Source organism: Passer domesticus, chromosome 4 (genome assembly GCF_036417665.1).
Source record: "Passer domesticus isolate bPasDom1 chromosome 4, bPasDom1.hap1, whole genome shotgun sequence".
NCBI lineage: Eukaryota > Metazoa > Chordata > Aves > Passeriformes > Passeridae > Passer > Passer domesticus.
In genome coordinates this window covers 74,205,927-74,225,767 of record NC_087477.1, presented here as the reverse complement: position 1 = coordinate 74,225,767, position 19,841 = coordinate 74,205,927, and the positions used below count along the sequence as shown (strand labels likewise).

The 19,841-nt window shown below is 38.0% G+C and overlaps 1 long non-coding RNA gene across 1 annotated transcript in view; it reads right to left on the bottom strand.

Annotated features, from left to right (window-relative positions):
* Positions 1-7,880: 7,880 nt before the first annotated feature.
* Positions 7,881-19,841, bottom strand: part of LOC135299570 (uncharacterized) — a 116,375-nt gene continuing 104,414 nt past the window's right edge. Inside the window, exons 7-8 of the long non-coding RNA XR_010361531.1 lie at positions 14,826-14,965; positions 7,881-9,743 (exon numbers count right to left, since the gene is read on the bottom strand). This is a non-coding gene — a long non-coding RNA (uncharacterized LOC135299570). The remainder of the gene's footprint in view (positions 9,744-14,825; positions 14,966-19,841) is intronic.

Genomic DNA, 19,841 nt, shown 5'->3' with positions numbered 1-19,841 from the left:
TGGGATTTAGAAAAAGATAAGAAGCTTATATGAGTAGTAAGATACTGTCAAGTTATATACATAAGCCACACATGTAAGAAATATTTATCCGCATGTTTTCAGGCACAAATAATATATCAGATTACAGCAGCCAGAAAATTACTTCTAGATTTGTACATTGCTATACATTGCTAAATTTGATGCTGACCCATGTCAGAGATAAATAACATAACTAAAATTCTCTGTGCTTCAATGTGGCAATTTGTGTGCTTCTCTCATTTTTTTTTTATCACCAGAAATGTGATAATTACCATTGATGTTTCAGTGCTGGATCTATAACATGTGAAAAGAAGAAGGGAGCACTGACACATCATATGGGTCAAACCCAAGTATTTTCTTGGAGGTAGAAAAAAATCTGGCATTTTGAAGAATTTGAAGACTTCAGTAGTAGGTTTATAAATATGTGTAAATTTAAATTATTCCTTTTACCAATTCCATCAGAAAAAGATAAATGGTGAGCGATTTTTGGGCCAGCAGGTTAAACAGCCTGCATGTGGAAGTACCTGCTTGTGGAATGCATTGCTACTTTTCCACAGTCACCAAAATTGCTCTCCAGTTGCTTGTTTCCAGATATTGGAGCTGTTCACATTACTTTACTCAGGACCCTGGAGTGAGAATTTGTCAGTTTTGATGAAATTTAACCCTGAATGTTGCCTCATATACAGGCAGGACCTAAATATGACAGTGACAGCAATGTGTTATAAAAATAATAATAAAATCTTATTATAGTTATCAAGAGATTCCAATAGATTTTGCAAGGATTTAAAAGCAGACACTAAAGATGGGAGTATAAGGCTCTTGGTCCTTCCTAACAGCAATGGACACAGATAGAAATGACCATGCTGGGACTCCTTCACTGCTTCCAGACCAGTGTGAGGCTGCATTTCAGTGACACAATATTACTGACACCCGAACTTCATGGAATTACAAATATCTCCTCTTGATATCTTTGTTCCTTGGCATCCCAGCTGAGCCTGTTCTGGGCTGATTGTGTGTTCTTCCAGTTAATGGTATTGGGACTCAAGGCCAATTTGTACCTGATTGAGAGGACTGTCAATGAATGTCAATGAGTGGAAAAAATTCTTATTATAATGCCAGTTGCCACCCCACACCAAAGTTTTCTCCATGGCTTGTTAGAGGATTGATTTTGTATGTGGCTCTGGTATCACCAAGACTTAGAAGAGAGATTTTTTTTTTGAGTCTTACTACAAATGGGCCATTATTGAGCTGTAGCCTTAAACATCAATAGAATTTATACGTATATAAGATCATTTTCTCAAAATTTCAAAGTAATTTTCCATTGAAAAACAAATCCACAGAATAGTGGTTGGTAGCATTTACATAATTTTTCATTAATCTCCAATGAATGGTTATGAAAGTAACATGCTTTTGGTCTTCTCCAGATGAGCTTTTATTGGATGCACTATAGAACAACTTTCTATTTTCAGTTTGCACTACTCATTCTTGAGAAGAAGAAGAGATTAAAACAGGGGGGAAAAAAAGAATGTGTCAGACAATGACAAAGAAGATAAAATACCTGCTTTGAGATCCTAAGGAACCTGATTGCATGAAAGTCACCTCCTTTATTAACATACTGAGCTTTCAGATGAGATGCTGAGCAGATGATATAAGACCACAGTGTCAAAGTAGATTCTAAAACTTCATTTTGCTAGGGTTGGAGCTGGCAAGAAATCAGATGCTGAAATGAAGTTGGGGTAAGGATTTGAGATGAGTTAAAATTCCAGCACCATGGGAGACAGTTTCTCTATATTTTCCATCCCAGTTGCACTTGCAAGATAAGGCAAATGCTTTCAGCTGAATGACTGCATGTATAACATAAGTACCCTCAGATTTAAAATTATCTATCCATGGATAGAACTCATTTTAGCTTTGCACAACGGAACACTTCCCTCTCTAATATTCAGATGCAGAAGGAAGCCACACTTAGGCATGTGTGTTTAAATCATCAGTCATTCTGCAAATAAGCAAAACGCAGAAGGACCGAGTGAGATAAGCACCAGAAAAATCCACAGCAACTGTTAGTTTTCTCTCTTTTTTCACAAAATCTGGATTGCTGGATTTGGCCAGCAGCGTGTTAGTTACATTTTTCCTAATTGGCAGCCAATAAAAATTTTTACTACACTTTTGAAGACGGGGAAAAAGAAAATATCTGATGTTTTTAATTTCTCAAGCACAGGTCATTGTTAACAATGTTGTCAGGGGCAAACAGCTTTGCTCTTACCACAAAACCCTTGTACTTCATTAGATTGTACAAATAAGTGGCTCACACTCTCCATTTGCTCTCTCTGGCAGCCAAGAATTGCAATGATCAGATTCACAGAACTGCAATGGTTTCAAATATAATACAATCAAGTGCAGATCCTTTCCACTATTAAGTTTTTATGTGATCTGTTTATTCTTTATTTCTTCTTTGGCCTTTAGCTACCTATAGTGTTTTGTGTGAAAAAATAAACTCATTATTCTTGTTTGGTTTTCTCTCAGTAATTGTCTGGCCATTTTATTTTCAACCCTTCTGCTAACTCTCGATATTACTTATGCATAATCACTGCTAGAGTGCTATTACTGACTTTTTTTTTCTTAAACACTGTACCTAAACCTTTATGTCTGTTATTTTTCAATGTCTCCATTATATTTCAGTTGAAAAATGTTTTGTGTGTCTGAGAGCCACTTATCACAGCAGAATTTGTATCTGCTTATCCCTTTGAGCAGCTTCTCCTGAAGTGAATGCAGGGCTCAAGGGAACAAGTAGGAGTTTTATACATCATGTTGTTGGGCTCAAAACTTAGCTCTACAGCTTGTTTCTCTTTTTTTTTTTTATGTGATGTTCTAACTCTATCCAGAATAACATGGACTAAGAAGTTATGCTGGTCATTTTTCATTGAGGGAATGATGTGCTTCTAAGAGGAAATCCAGTGAATATATTTTAAAATTCTAATCTGTCTTTTAAACCTTTTCCCAATAAATTTTCCTTTTCTTCTGTGCACACTGCCTCATTTAATCCAGCTGCAGAAGCAAATTCATTGTTACTACTTGTTATTTGCATGAATTTTCTTTATGGGCTGAAATGTATTAATAATGGATGTGTGTATTTACTATAATAAATAACTTCATCAATAACATCACAAGTTCTGGATATATTGCATTATAACACAGGCATCAAAAACCAATATCAGATATTACTCATTAAGTTTTTGCTTTTTAGATAATATTTGTATAAGGATCAGGGATGGCTGCACCTCCAATTCAACTTTGATTTCCATATGGATATTCTCCTGAACAGGCTGCTCAAATGGATGGAATGAAAAGTTAATTGGATCTATTTTACCATTTTCCCCAATAATTTCATTTCAAGGTCCTAGTAGAAAACTGTCAAAAACTCCTCTCTCACTGTTGTTAAGCATTATTCTTCTCTTTTACTCTGAGCATATTAAAAACTTAGGGGTACAATAATGACAAGAAGGAGATAGCCCAATATTACACATATTTTAAAACACTTGGCTCTCAGAAAGATCTCCAGATTTCTGAGGACAGTCTATGTGTTTATTTTTATGTTCCTCTCTCAATTGGTTTATTCTTCCTTTCTAGTGGCACCCTGGAATGTTGTTCATAAAGCCAAGCAGAGCTTTCTTTCATGGATGTGCTGGCAGCAGAAAAAAAAATAAACTTTCAACTTTCTCTGCTGGGTTTCTCAAGAAGGGTGCTAGTGACACAAAATTCATTTACATTTAAATATTTTCAATTTTACAGTTGAACTGGCATTAGACACTGGGGTTAGAAAGTATGAAGAGGGAAATACCCAGAATAAAGATAGGTGAGGATACTTCTGTGATGGTGATAATGAATATCTAACTTGAATGAAAAACACCCTTCAGATGGAAAAAACCCATAGTGCTGCAGGAAAACTCAGGAGCTGCAAATCCTTACAAAAATGGTATTGGTGCTGCTATGGCCACTACATTGTGAAAACAGATAGAAATGAGACTTTAAAGCTTCAGGTTGTACAAGGATCAAACTGTCCTTCCCACAGTGAGAAAGGCAGCACATGAAGCTGTGCCAGCCCTTGCTAGGAAACACTCCAGAGGTTCCAAGGAATTCCCCTCTGTACAAGGGTGTGATTTTGAGGAGCTCTGGAGGATATACAGAGGTTTGTGGGGCGTGTAGCAGGTGTGAGTGAAACAAAGACATGGAGAAAGCAGAAAAGTCTTTCCAAGAGATGATCAGGTTGGAGCCCAAAGCAGTCAGAAGCACATAAGGGAACTTGGTTCTACCACTGAAAATCACTAATGTGATAACAGACCCTTGCTGTTGCAGTGACCAGTTGGCTCTCAGAGGATTTACTGGTGACACTCTGCTTATCTCACAGATGGTAGGCTGTTTCCTGGTTACCAGTCTTCAAAAGTTATTGATGGGATAAATTCTAAAAAAATTTTGTTTAGGTTTTTTTTCCTAGTAAACAAGTATCAGTCCTCTATCTAAATCATAGGTAAAATAGCATTTTAATGACCTATCACCACAGGTTTGTGAGTGTTTGCTATCCCTGTATTTTTTCATGGATCAGAAAGAAATGCTATATAATCAATATCCATTTTAGTAAGAGAAAAGAAATACCTGTCATGTATCCTGAAAGATGCAAAGGGCCAACAGGATCAAGAATGATGCTATCCTCCATAAGTACATATATTTTATTTTATTTTATCTGAGTTTTAAGCATATTTCAAAGACAAAATTAAATTTCTCAATGTGTTACTTCATGCTTCATAAGAAAACCTCTGAATAAATGGCAGAAAAAGAACTTCAGAAATAAAAAGAAAAGCAAAAAGAACAAATTACATTGCTTATGAACTATTTTTATCTGGCAGGGGACCAGAGCACTGGATGCTTTATACAATACAGAACAAATTGCTACCTAGTGGAACATGTATTTTAAGAAATTTCCAGGTGTTGATTTTCACATCCAACTTGCACAACATTTAACTTGAGATGAGAAGAGCAGTGGGAATAAAAGAGAGAACTAGGTGACCAGCAAATCCTGAGGGGTTTTCTGTCCTGTTCAGTGTCTGCTCCTGCCACAGGAGCATCCAGGAGCCAACTCAGCTCTTTGGAATTCTCCACTGAGCCCCCAGTGGAGACCGAGTCTGCACCACCTTCAAGCTGCCAACTTGTAGTGACCAGAACAGTGCTTGTTTCTGCAAGAAATCCTCTCTGCTGTCCCATCCCACATCCTCACCAGAGGAAGGCTTTGGGTTGCCCTGGGTTTTCCAAAGCAGGTTCTTTCAAGTCAGGAAGAAAGCACGGATGGTATCCAGGAGGGTGGATACCACTGAGGAGGGTGCTCGGCACAGCTCCATGCTGCCAAGGAACTCTGCTCCTGCTCAAAAGCTGCTGTTCTCTCTTCCCCTGCCAGCACTGCCACTGTCTGCTGTCCTGGGAGGTGAAACCTGCCAAGATAAAAGCAAGGTGAGAAAGAGGGAAACACTTTCTAGTTAATAGTAGGCTTTAAAGTCTTTGCAGGCTCTGTGTTACTGTGGTACTTCAACTTCAGCCTACAGTTGAATAGCTATATACTTCAGTAGTTATTTAACAAATCTAAGAAATACTGCTATTCTATCCCCAGGAAAGCTTTCCAGCATTTTGTGCACCATCTTACAAGCACTGACTAATGACAACTTTGACATGCACTGGCCTAGGTCCAAATAACTGAAATTCCACAGGATCTGCAGGCTGTCATTTTTCAGAAGCCTGAGCCAGAAGCCAAAATGTCTGTATCTTCCTCCTCAAACTGGCTTCAACATTTAAAGCCTAAGGTAAAACCTCAGGATTATACTCCCTTTGAGTATCCAGTGATCTAGCACACACATAAGACCTTAAGTAGAAGACATTTAAAATATATGATAACTGTGGTTAAGAGCAGAACTTCAGTAAAAAAATTTCAGTAATTGTGGTTAAGAGCAGAACTTTAGTAAAAAAATTTCAGTACTTTTAAAAGTTCTCCTGATTTAATTCATGTGAACATGTAAAAGTGATTATATTCTCGTAAAAAAATTTGATCAAATTGCTTCTTTGGCAAAGAAGCAGCCCTATATAGCCTTTTTCACTGTAATATTTTAAAAAGTATAAGAAAAGTGCTTTATTCAACTAAGCTATCTTCTTCTAAAAAACCTTCAAGTATCTAGAAGAGATATCTTCTATAACTTTATTAAGAAACTAATTGTCTGATATTCAAAATAAATCAATTTCCATGGATTTAACCATGAAAACAAAAGGTGCATTTATGTCAAACAGATTTCAAACATGAATGCCTGATTTGTTCAGGGTATTTTGTTGAATATCAGTGGTTTGGAGACAGCACAATAAATTGGCACTGGTTTAGATTTGGTTGCTATAACAATTGTTTTCCATTATAATTGATCATGTCTGGTATTTTAATAGTTTAGGGATTTGCACAACAAGAAAGGTGGCCCCAGAATCTGCCTGGAAACAGAGTGCTGTGATAGCTGCACCAGCCAAGAATGAGGAGATGTCAGAATCAAACACATGTCCCTTCAGAATCACCAATCCCTTCTTCAAAGCATTAATGGACTGGGCTTTTGGGTCAGACCAGGGTTTTTTGGGGCAGAAAATGTCCAAGTATCTAACTTTTCCCCACTTTGAAATGGTTTCACTTGTGGTAAGAACTTAGGAAGACGTGAAGGACAGAATGCAGGAGTGGGAAGGATCTTCTCACACTGAAACGCTTCACCTCCTCAGAGAAACCAAACCTGTGCTCCACAGCTGTCACTGCCTTTCCTGTGAATTCAGACTCTCCCAAGGAGCTTTCAAAACCAGGATGGTCCAAGGGACTGTAACATTTCTTGGGCAGCTGGACTCGGCCCATTAGTCACTACCATAACGATCAAAAATAATCAGTAAGAAATCCTCAGAGCATTGTCGTGGGGACAAATGTCTTAATAAATAAAAAAAAGACCACATTTTGCAGACTGAGCAATTCAGGGTTTGTAGTATGAAGAATATCTGACATCTGTGAACTCTCATGACAATTTTGAACCTATGTCAGGGATATTTTGTTCCAAATGTTGTCTGCAGAATACAAGGTCACACTGATAATATTTATGGTTAGTACTGTGCATGAATAAAAGGAACAAACCAAACCAAACAAAAGGCTTCATGGTTCTCCAAACAAGGAAGGTAGAAGCAGATATTTGATTTTTTCCAGACATATTAAAGCTGGAATATGTCCCTGCAGTATCATCTCCATAGGAACAGAGACAAAATAATGACAGAAAAATGTCCAAGAAATGGGCACATGATCAGTTATGAAGAATATATGAGGAAAATATGAGATATGAGTTGTCATGGATAATGGAGTACTGTGTCCCTATCTGAGAACTTTATGTTTTATGATTGAAAAGAATTTCTCTTAAATGGCAAAAAAAAAACCCAGCCCAAACCTAGCATTTTTCCTATTTTGTATTTCATCATGAAATGGCATTTTTAGGTCATCCAGTGGAGCTAGTAGGAAATATATGAGTATGCAGTTTGAGAAGAATTTAAGAAAATATGGAAAGGCAAAGCCTTCCAAGAATATTCAGAAGTAATATTGCATATTGCTTTGCAGTAGATCTAAAAGCAGCTATTCAGGTCTCCTCCTCAGCACAGCACTGCACTAAAGCAATTACATCACCAAATGAGCTTTTGAATCAAAAGTGAAAGCTTTACTGAAGACAACAACAAAGAAAGTGGAAACTTCACTGGTGATTTTTTTGTCCTGCTTTATTTTTTTTTTTCAAAAAAGTTTTTGAAAGTAGTTAATACACCATGGCAGTATTTTGAATCACCCATCTGGATGGATTTAGTTGTGTGGGTTTTCTCAGAACTAGTCATTTAACTCTCTGTCACAGCACTGCTGTGCATATGTCTTGTTGACAAGAAATTTCCATCACTCTTTTTAGAGAATAGCCAGGAATGACCCCAAAGTTTCACTTCTGTGTGATAGTATTGTTTGTATATCTCCTATTGAGCACAGAGACATAGAGTTCTTATTCTTTCTTGTAGATTAATTTCCATTTATCAATCCCAAATATCATCTGATCTTCACCTAGTCATTCAGCACTGTGAATTTTCTTCATCTCTGCAGGAATTCATCTTCAGAATTAGCTATCCTGAATAATTTTCAAAAATTGGTTCGCCACTGTTTACCTTTCTTTGTTATAATTTGTAAATATGCTGATAATGACAGGTCCCACTACATAGCTTTTGAGCCTCTCAATAATACAAAATGTTCATTTACTAGCATACGTTGTTACAACAGGACAGAGTAAAAATTATTTTGGTTAATTGAAGTAAATCTTCTTCAGTACTTTTTAATGGAAGCCCTTGTCACCCTATTTTATTAATCCCACATACACATAATCCCACATTTTATCCCTGTAATGACAGGTCCACCAATCCAGTAAACTGCCATCTTCACAGAATACTTATAGTTTCACAAGCCATTCCTGTGACTCGTCCCAAATCTATCATTCCCTCCATATTTATTAATCCCATTTCTCTTACAGTTCCTTGCCAGTCTGGCTGGTGCTAAAGTCAAAAGAACTGCTTCGTCTTTCCCAAGATGACCTGACTAAACCTTTGAGTCAGGTCATCTTGGGAAACATCTTTATGGTACCATATTAACCATTTCTTTTATTCCCCTGATTCTGGATCCAGCAGCAGGTAGGTTATTTGCTTAATAGTTTGTCAAGTCTATGATTCTATAGAGTTCACTGATCAGAATTAAAAAAAAACAAAAACAAAAAACAAAAAACAGGAGATTTGCATTAATTTATTGATTTCTGAAATGTTTGTTGATGATAATTCTTGCTGACATGATCAATTTTCCATGATCCTGGTCTCTGCTCCTCTGCAACAGTGATAAATTCCCCACCTTCCTTTGCAATAAGTGAGGATCGAAGCTTTTCATCTTCATTGTCTATTTGTCCTACTGGCTCTGACAGACTCCCTCTTTCTGATATGTTTGAAGAAGTTTTGATTTTTGGCATTATGTCTTCACCAAGTTGCTCCTGTCTTTTTCTTTTCTTTTGGCTGCTTTGCTGTTCATTGGTATTTTATTTGTTATTTTTTTTTTCAAGTGGGTACCACTGCCACTTTTATAGATGTGACAGGGTTTTTTTTTTCACTTTTTTCTTATGTTCAGGTATTCCAGCTTTAAAGTGTAGGAATGGTCCTCTTAGGCCATAAGTTTCTAGTACAATGTATTTTAATAGCGTTTAACCTCATTGTCCACTCATGTTAAATTTCCTTTTAAAAGCTTACTCATTTTAGGGTAGTATTTTTCCTTTCCAACACTTCTACTGCAAGGGATATCCATTGTTTCCATCTCAGTACCACTATTAAATCCATATATCTTCTGGTCACAGACATTGGGTGGTTCTTCTATCTGTACATTCTCAGCCTCCAGCCCTGGGACCTCTTCAGAGCTAATAGTTACTTGTCCTCTTTGGGTCTGTGGACTGTTTGCCATAAAAGCAGGCATTAATGGGGTGGCTGCATCTTGAAATTAAATTTAGTCAGGGTATATGAGGTAAGTGATATCTCCCAATGCTGTTCTCTGTTTCCTGCCCTGATTTGCCTCCTTCCAAAATGATTTTCAGCACAACTCTCAGAACTCACTCCCACTGACAAGCCTGCAGGAGGAAGACAAACTGTTTAGAGACATTCATCTTGCTGAGTTCTCTACCCATCATCTCCACAAAGAGAGAAAAACTGCAGAGTGGAAGGCAGATGATATAAACATGCAAAGCCTTTACCTCTTTCCTGCCCACCAGAAAACACCTCCCTTCCCACGCTTCCAAGTGCACATCACTCCTTCTACACTTACCTGATGCTCAAGAACAGCCACAAAAACTCTCACAGGAAAAGATACCCAGTTCCCATAGCTCAAACCAATTCAGGAATGAAGAGGTTAATACATTTAGGAATAAATAAACTGGTACCTCAGGATGAATCCTTCTCACACCCTATAACCCACTGATCCCCATCCTGGTGAGAAAGTCCACCACAAGGTTCCAAACACCTGGGTGAGGTCAGATCAGGTCAGGCCCTCCCCTGCTGCACTCTGCAATTTCCTACCCATGGCAATCTGACAGGGTTGCTGCTCCATCCCACTGAACAAAGGTAGAGAGGCCAACAAGGCAGCTTTTCTTGCTGTTTCCACTCAAATATCTTTGGTGTTATTAAAAATGTTCAGGCTTCTTTTATACTTATTTTTGGTCTTTTCCTTAATTTCTAAAGCTTTGTAATTTCCTATTCACTTTTTGATCTGGCCATCTTCCCCTTTAACTTGTGGGTTTGGAGTCCATGCCTGCCAGCAGTTTTATGTATTTGCTACATCATAAACTGTTCACATTGTGCTCTTATCTCACAAACTATGGTTAAGCAGGGCACTTGCCAAGAGTATGCCATGCAGGCAGCCCCAAAAAGGGCAAGCCAAGGATCTCTGGCTCTCGGTCCACAAAGGCAAAAGAGACAGTGAGCCATTACTCCACTTATCTTCTTGAGGGCAGGGGTGAATTGGTCCAGGTGAGCATAGGAAAGGTGCCTGTTTTGGTTTTTTTACATCTTTCTGGACTATTCTGATAGCTGTCTCAAGCAGTAAGGCTTTTTCTTTAGTGTCTTACATGAACCCAGTGCTCTTCCCCTGAGGCTGAATAAGATTCTCCTACAGATAAGTTATATTTGGTGTCTGGAAGTGAAGACCATTAACCATAAATATAAAGAGATAATTGTTTTTAGATTCTCTTTCACTTACTTTATCCATAAAGTAGAAATTCAAGATGACAAGTGGCTGAGAATATCATAAAGGTTTTTTGACATGAAAACAATGAAATCAGTTTTTATTGTAACCTTTGTGTTGGAGGAAGGTAAGAGATTACTGAAACAAAATGGTCAGTAGGCTGAAAATGATCTTAAAGTACAGATCCACACTAAATCTGGCACAGAGTAGCTTGTTCCAAACCTCCTCACTTTTCTGTGAGCACTGAAACAGAGAAAAGTCTCTGAACTTTGCTTTAGAGACTCCTAACTTCCTTAAGAGTCCAGAAGAAAAAAGAAAAGACCAAAAAGAATTGGCTGCAAGAGGATGGAAGAAACAGTTAACACTGAAAGAAAAATAAAGTTTTAAGCAAACCCAAGACACTCAGGTGTCAGCTTGTCAAACTAATTGTATTAGTAAACAAGGTAAGTTGTAGAAATGGGAAATAAACATTTTTTAAAATCAAATTTTCTTTTCACCACTATAAAATAATCAGATTGATGAAATGGAAGGGGGACATTTATTGCTTTTCTTTACAAGATGTTGTGTGAAGTTCTCTGTCCTGCCAATTAGTATTGATCTACTTCACTTGATGTTCCCATTCTAACAATGAAGTAATAGAAACTGAAGCATAATTTGCTGAAATAATTTTTTCATTAGACTGCTCTAGACCTAATCAATACCTTAAGAGAGTTGGCAGTTCATCAATTGCAATGATATCTAATGGTGTTTTCACATGGCTTTAGATTTTCATTTAATATCTTTATAAAAAATAAACTAGTCTGCAAAATGAAGCATGTTTTAGAGAAGATTTTGGTGTTCAATTTGCTGCAAAGTTAAGTGACATATGGGTAGAGGTAAATGCTGGATGATAAATTGCTTTAAAACAATGATGATATTTGCTCTGGCTTTGAATTGTTGTTTTTTTTTTAAGCAGAAGTGAGATACATCTGCTTTCAGAGACAAGCTAAGTCACATTTATATCAAATCCAAGAAAATAGAGTAGGCAAGCTAGCATAATAACATTCCTTTTGTTTTTTGACCTGTGCTTCTTCAGAAAATGTTTTCTGTGGCTGTAGTTCCACAACATTTCAGAAAGTTATCTCATTAAATCCTTGGTTTGATCTTTCAAGTAAGAGATCAGCACTGAACCTATGAACAAATACAAATAGCTTTCCATTATGTAGTTTCTTACTTTTTGTTTTCAGGGATTTCATTTCTATCTCCCCATTCCTTTAAAATTTGTCTGCTTGTAGTTCTGTCTTTTGTTTCACAGTCAGCATGTGAGCTCCTCAGGGACAGAAATCCTCCTTTGTGGTGAATCTGGGCAGTGTCTCACTCAAAAGAGTCAGGGTCTAGGTCTGGAAGCATGAGTTTCATGGTGCAAAGCCACCAGACCTTCCAGCACTCTTCCCTGGAGATTTTCTCAAGCACTTCAGGGGTGATTGGCACAGTTTGAGCTGAGATAACTCAGATAGGGCTGATCTGCTTTGTTCTGTGAGGAGGGCCCTACCTCTGAGATGGCCAACAAAGCTTCCATTGCAGCCAGGTGCTGACTGTGGGTACTGTGGGATCTGATTCCTAGGAGCAAATGGTGGTATCTGGATTTCAATTTCGTGAATTGCTTCCTGGCTGCTGCTGGCCTTATCACCTTAATCTAAAGTGACTGCAGAGGCATTCTAAACAGGCTTAATATAGGTAGACATAGGTCTATGCAGACACCTAGGACTGCAGGTCCTCACTCAGCTCACTAAATGTCACCCTTAATGTCTGAATCTCTGCCTGCAAATGCAAATTTCCTTATTTTTGAACCTGCAAGATTAATGAGAGTCCAGTTGTTCTGCTCCACTATACCAAATTAATGAGGAAGGAGCCAATACATGAAGGATCTTATGGGTCCTTCTCTGGATCTCTGGAAGGATCTGCTGGGGTGGTCCCAGAGGAGGCCACAAAGGTGCTCAGAGGGCTGGACCACCTCTGCTATGGAGACAGGCTGAGACATTTGGAGAGACAAAGAAAGTATCTCGTCCTCTTCCTCATCCTTGGTGGCAATGTTCCCTCCTGTGCCCAGTAAAGGATGGAGATTCTCCTTAGCTCTCCTTTTGCTGTTAATGTATTTATAAAAGTTCTCTATTACCTTTTACAGCAGTGGCCTTGCAGAATGTGTGTATTTCACAATATTAGCCAACACAAATGCATAAATAATTACATTTTAAGAGTAAATCAAGAGTCAGGCAGTCTTGAACATGAAAATATATAGCTGTAGATTTGAAGTGTGCTGGTCAAGGTTTCCCAAAAAGATCAAAACCAATGTAAAAGCAGCCTCAGTAATTACTTGGGCACTGAGATACAAATGGATATCTAAAAGCGTCTAAGAAAAATGAGGAAGCTTATAATTCTTTCTGAATATAACCAAAGGACAATTACAGACCATACCACGTCACTAATAACCTCACAAAAGCATGAGAAAATTTGAAAAGAGAAAACCATTAGGGGAATCTTCTGAGTAAGAACCATCAAGTATACAGGAAAAACCTCTAAATATATGCTTCCACAGGAATCTGTGAAAATTAAAATAGAAATCTAGCTCTAGGGGAGTGTTAGTAGCACAAAGGTGAGTGTTTCCATTTTATTCTATATTTTCTTCTCAATAACAGAATTCCATCCTCTTCTTCTAATACTGCTCCTGTATTCACTAAGTTTCATGACAGATAAGTAAACATTCTGATCAGTTCTGTCCAGACATTGCTTTTTCCCCTCCAAAGTAAAACTATTACTTGTAAAATTCAGTGCTAAAAAAGAAATTAAAGTAACTATTATTAAGTGAATTCAAGCAGCATGAGGCTCAAGAGCAGCCTTCCAGATCAATTGTTTTCTCTTTTGGGTATTCAATTATACTTACATCAATGAAGCACCAGTATTCAAAGCACTGCCAAAAGTCACAGGATTTATCTTCAATTTAAATTTATTATTACTTCAAATTTCCTTTGACACTTGAAATAGTTTCAACAGGGAAGGTTTCAACAGGTAATCACACAACCCCATTTAATGGCATTAAATGACTAAGGTCTTAAGTGCTCCTAATAGCAGTAAAAAATATTTTAAGGTCAGAGTCTTCATTAAAAAGCAAAAAAAACATGGAGGCTTCTTCACATCTTCAAATAAAGCAGCAGTCACTACTTGAACAGCAAAGCTTCAGACATGATTTTGGATTTTGAAAAAATAAAAATCTAAATTTATAGACTAATGTAACCCAAACAACACACCCACTTACTGGCAGCTTTCCTTCAGCTACAAGAAATTAGACCCTTTATGGGAAGTCTCCTAACTTTGAGTCAGACCAGCCACCAGAAATTAATGTTTCTGATTCTGTTAAATATATTAAGTTTGTAGCAAACTAGCTTTCAATCAGAGATGGTCAGGCAAAAGGCATCATTACAGAATGAATGGAAAGGGAAAATTAGGGCAATATTATTTAAGTCTGCACATAATTGTAAGCAATGGATTCTAAATGTTCCTTTTGTTCCAAAGGGAATATGAACAAATAGTTCAACAAGTCCTTTAAAAACATTTACAAACCCAAAGATTGTCAGAACCTTTTGCTGAAGTAGATCTGATGTATGTTGTGAATGTCTGGTTTCAGATGCTTAAACAATCACCATCAAAGTTACTGGCAAAAATCAGATTTTAATATCAATTTGTGTAAGTGCAACTTTAACAGAGTTTTATGACAAGGCTCACTCTGTTACTTACCACATAGAAAAATTGGATTAGAATCAGTTTAGAATTATTTACACCAGGGAGGACCAGGGTTGCAGAACGGAAAGGGTGCAAAGGATATAGAAAGGATTTGGCAACACTTAAGTTCAGTAACAATGGTGCCACTTAGGCTACAGTTCAGGTAAATGATTTTCCAAGGCTAAAGAGAATAGCTGCTTATCCTTTTTTTCCTCACCTTGTTTGGGAAGTGGATGCTCCAGTTACCACCTTTATTGTGCAGGAGCTCCTGCTAGGGAGCTTCACCACACAGTGTAAAACTCTTAATGAAAGTGGACCCAAAAAGGTGTCTCTGGATGCAATTTCTAGGAAAACTGGCTGCGAAAGAAAGAAGACAGAAAGCAAAAAACAACTTGATAGGAGAAGCAGTCAGCAGGTAAATAACATTGCTGCAGGGTTGATTAAAAAGAAATTTCTTATTAAAAGACAGAAAATTCTTATTATGTAATCTAAAATTAATTACTATAATATTACAATACTTATTAGACCTAAAAGCTTTTACTGCATTAGTTTTAAGTCGTTTATTGCATTATATTTATAATTCATGATTCTGTTGAACTTCTTATTCTCTATGGAAACTATTAAAGCAAGCCAAATGAAAGAAATGTTGACACTGGACCTTTGTACACTTGTCAAGGCACAGTATGTACCAAAGTAGTCATTCTGAAGACAAAAGAAAAAGGACTCAGCTCATTCAGGAACAAAAGGAAATAATGAGTAATTTCAATGTTAAATTAACACATAAAATCAGTAAATTATTTAACTACAGTGGTGGGAAGATGCCCATGAAAAGAAACTTCAGTGAAGTCAAAAAGAGTAACCAGCAATCTGACCATAGGAAGAAAATAGAGATTAAAGACTGCTGCAGCAGGACATCTATTTCTTTGACCATAAATCAAGAAATATGGTGTATTACTCTGAAAAAAACTGGCATTTGCATAATACTGGGTATCAACTTTAATCTCATTTTCAAATGCATGAAATAAAAAGAAGCATGTTCTCGCAACTGGAAATGTCCAGGAAAAGAATGTTCTAGCCATAAACACAACCCGGCTTCCTTTTTTTTTATGATTTTTTTCTCCTTTTTTCACCTGTTTTTGGCTTTTTTTCTCTTTTTTTTTTTTTGATGGCTTCTATTTTTACTCTTGCAAAACACCTTAAAGAGTACTGATTATGCCTCTGTATAAAATAGAAATAATTTCTTAAACGGTAAATTCATTGCAAAATTCATTGTTTTCTTAACTAGTTTGTATCTCTCTTTGTTATAAGATTATTATAAGATATATTATTTTAATCTTTCTCTATTAAAGTATAATACATATATAGTAGATTACTTTTAAATGTTCACTTTAGTTAGAAAAAACTTGGATGAATAACAATGTTGTTACTCAAAGCCTTTCTTTTCATTTAATTATTGTATTACTGTAATTTTCTAGATGAGGCACAGACAGCATGCTAACAAATTATTTTACTACTAAAAATACTAAGAAACACTGTCCCATTTTTCTAATGCCAAGAAATTGAAACTCTGAAGCCTCTCTTCACCAGGTTAGCCAGTAGCCTAAGTGAGATACAGCTTCAGATGTAGACTCCAGGTAGTCTATTTAGATTGCTCCAGATGAAATTGAGATGTCTGTATGTGAGTAAATGTTTAAAGCTCCCATTATAGCTGCTGGAGTCTAAAAGTTTCAGTCTCAGTCTCAAGCAAATGAATAGGTACCTTCTGTGAGCAGGATCCCACACACAAGTTATTTAGGAACATGCTCCTTCTTTCTTTTCAACCAGTGCCCAGAATAAAGTCACATTTTAATATATTTTTGTCATTCATGTCCAGTAGTTTTATTCTTTGGTGAGACAGCACTTCAAGGAGCTATCTACATAGTCATGCTCAAAGTGAAATGTGCAGACATTCACAAACCTTCCTGCCTAGAGAAAAGTAAGAATAAAAGGGCAGCTTTGTCAGACAGTATTTGCTGGTCTCAATTAAAGCTACAAGGTCTGGATTTGAGGCTGACTCTGGCACCTGCTCAGTGGTTTCAGACACTTTTGTGTCTCAGCAGGGATACTGCACTTGTGAATTACCACACAGCAACAGCAGCCTGCACTCATTGTTTGGGGATGCTTCTGAGCCCCCTTGGCCACTGGGATTTGTAATAAATTCAGAAGTAGTCCCCAGCTAGTCCCCCAGCTCCTGCTCTTTGGAAAGTTACTGCTTTTCCAGCCCTGCTGCTGTGACCCAGTCACTAGCCAAAACCAGTGCCCTGGGTGGTTGTGGGGAACCTGTTTATGCAATGCTGTAGGAGATGTTTGCCAGAGCAGTGGTTTGCAAAAAGCTGTGTAAGCATGTTCCTGGGATTCAGTGCATTAATCACACTGCATTTTGTTCCCAGGGCAGCAGGCTACAGGGGTGGTTACGGAATCAATTTTGACAAAGGGGAGAAAGTTCAGGCTCAGGAACTCCAACATTTTAGAATTTCCCAAGAACACTAGATTAGGCTGGCTTTTTTCCTTACGCTCCAAAACATGGACGTTTTGTGAAAAAAATCTCAAAACAAACTTCATTTGACTCATATATTACATTTATAAAGTCTGGTTAAGCAGAATTTGAAGCTCGTCACCTTTACATTAATATTTTTACCAGGGCCCAGACACTGCTGTTCTTTTAGCAGACAGAATGAACATATAAAATAACAAAGGCCAAGACACCCTGGCTTGGTGGGGAGCAGGTTCAAACTCTACATAGCTCTGCCCATAGCTATTATGCAAGTAAGGCTCACAGTATTATCGGTTCCCCCCGACTCTGTCAGCTTTGCAAATTTTGGTACTTACAGCACCTAAACAGAAATGAAATTTCTAAAGCAGCACAATTAATAATATTCTCAAAGAGAATTTCATGAGGCTTTGAAAAACCCTAATTTAAAATGTTCTTTTTTAATCACGAATTTCGCAAAGGACATTCTGTAATACAGAATTTATTCATTCACTTAAAATGCCCAAGATCTGCCAAACTATGAATTAATAATGATAGCTAGTCTTTTATGTCAAATCAATCTTACCACTTTCCTGCCTGGGGGAAAGTTCGTGATATTTTGCTATCTGCTTCAAGTGATTTCAGTGGACTTTAGGCACGCAAGTTCAGCAGTGCATATTTTGAACCCTGCACTGCCTTTCTCAGCAAGGTGATAGAGTGGAATCTGTGACATCTATTTGTTTGTGCTTGGGTGTGGGGATCTCTGGGTTGTGTCCCTTGTGGGAATGATTCCAGTAGCTTCAATGAATGCAGGATCAAGCAATTAAGTGGAGGGGAAAGCATATGACTTAGGGAAAAAGACAGATAAACTGTAGGTTTATAGGCTGCAAAATGGAGCAAATAGACAACCAAGGAAAGCTGAGGTTAGTCCATCATCCAGGGCTGCATTTCAAAGATTGACTTGTACAAAGGGAGAGAGAAAGAGGACCTGGTTTCATTAGCACAAACACAGAACAGAACTGCACAGAACGAGAGATACTTCTGTGTCTTCCCTTTTGATAAATGAATGGCAAAGGACCAAACATGTAAAACAAGTTGGGGAAGTAAATCCCACATTGTAATCCTACTCCCAATCTCCCTTCACCCAGAAATGACTGCTGGACTCTGTTTAAAGACAGAATTTGTGGCTCAAGTACTCACTTATTTTTTGATTTTTTCCCCTTGCAGTCCATGTTGTATAAAGTCCATGTTGTATAGTTGAGGAAAGGCTGGGAAAGCCCCAAAGGTCTAGCTCATTCACAAGTTTCTGCTAAAGAACAGAGGTTCAGAAAAAGGAAGTATAGAGACAGCCCCTTGCCAGGTCTGCCTACAGACTTTTTCCTCAACACATTAGTTAGAGGCAAAGTTTGTGCCTGAGACAGCAACGAGCTGAGTTCAACCTGATACCCCAGTGTCCCTCACCAATATACCACCTCTGCTTACAACCCCCTATGACCACATTTCCTTCACCATCACCCTAGAAACAGCCTGGAATCCTCCCCAAGCTGCTGCATCCCAGTGAGTGACCTGATGCTTCCCTTCCTGCCCTCACACCCGACTAAGAACTCATCCTGTGACCCTACCAATGCAGCCATTAATCCCTGAGAGAACAGGAGGAGCAGCCTTAAAACACAACACTGCAGCCAAGCAAAAAGATTTGGGGTTTTTTTAATAGCATATTCTGAAAGATCTGGAAGGACATGGTTTTTCTTATCTGCCTTCCAAATAACCTATTGCCTGTTCCTCATTAGTGCACATTAACACAAGCTGGGGAGACAACCTGGCATTACAAAGGATACTGAGGGATTATGAGCTTCTGTGGTTTGTAAAATGTAAATTTACATTTGAGGGCAGGCAAGGGACATCAGATATCTCTGTTTCCCCTGCAGGGATTTTTGGAAATTGCTCCATATCAGATCATGCAGTGGAAAATGCTTTCAGGCCTGGAGCATGAGGTAAGGAGTCAGCAACACAAAACACAAAGGCAACAGACTTCTGAAAGACTGGATGGAGCCTGACTCACCACAAGAGGGTTTTTTAAATCACATTGGGTGTTTTATTGATGGCACTTTCATACTCACAGTTGAAGTCAGTAGCCTGGTAAACATTTGATTTATTGTGAGTTTAACCACTGAAAAAGAGCTGTTCACCACTGAGCTCTGGCAGGTTTAGTCAAAGTTTCAGCAAGGCTTGACTGCAATGTACCTTCAGGTACAGGTGGCTCAGATGTTGCCTCCAGTGTTGTTTTCTGAGCAGAAAGGCAGAAATCCTCTAAGAGCCCTGACTGCAGGACAGGGATTTTGCCTGGGTGTCTGGGATGAGACACTCTGTTGAGTTTTCCCTCTCTCCAATAGTTTGTGGCAGGGCTGAGCAAATAGAATCTTGAATAGGTTATGTGAAGAGCTTCCCACTTCACTACAAGTAGGTTGGTGCAAGAGGTCCTGCCTTTACCTTCCTACATATGTATGATGAAAGATGAGTCTACCAGCAAGAAGAATGCATAACTCCAGCCCATCTGACTACTTTTATTCCCAGTGCTCAGACACATGACAGCAATATATGAGTCTTAGCACAAAGCTATTTTACTGTGGTCTAAGATATTGTGTTTTTCTTTGCATTTGCTAAGGGCTGAGCATTTACCAGCACTCAGTCATAGCTGATTTTGTGGCATCCCTAAGTAGCAGT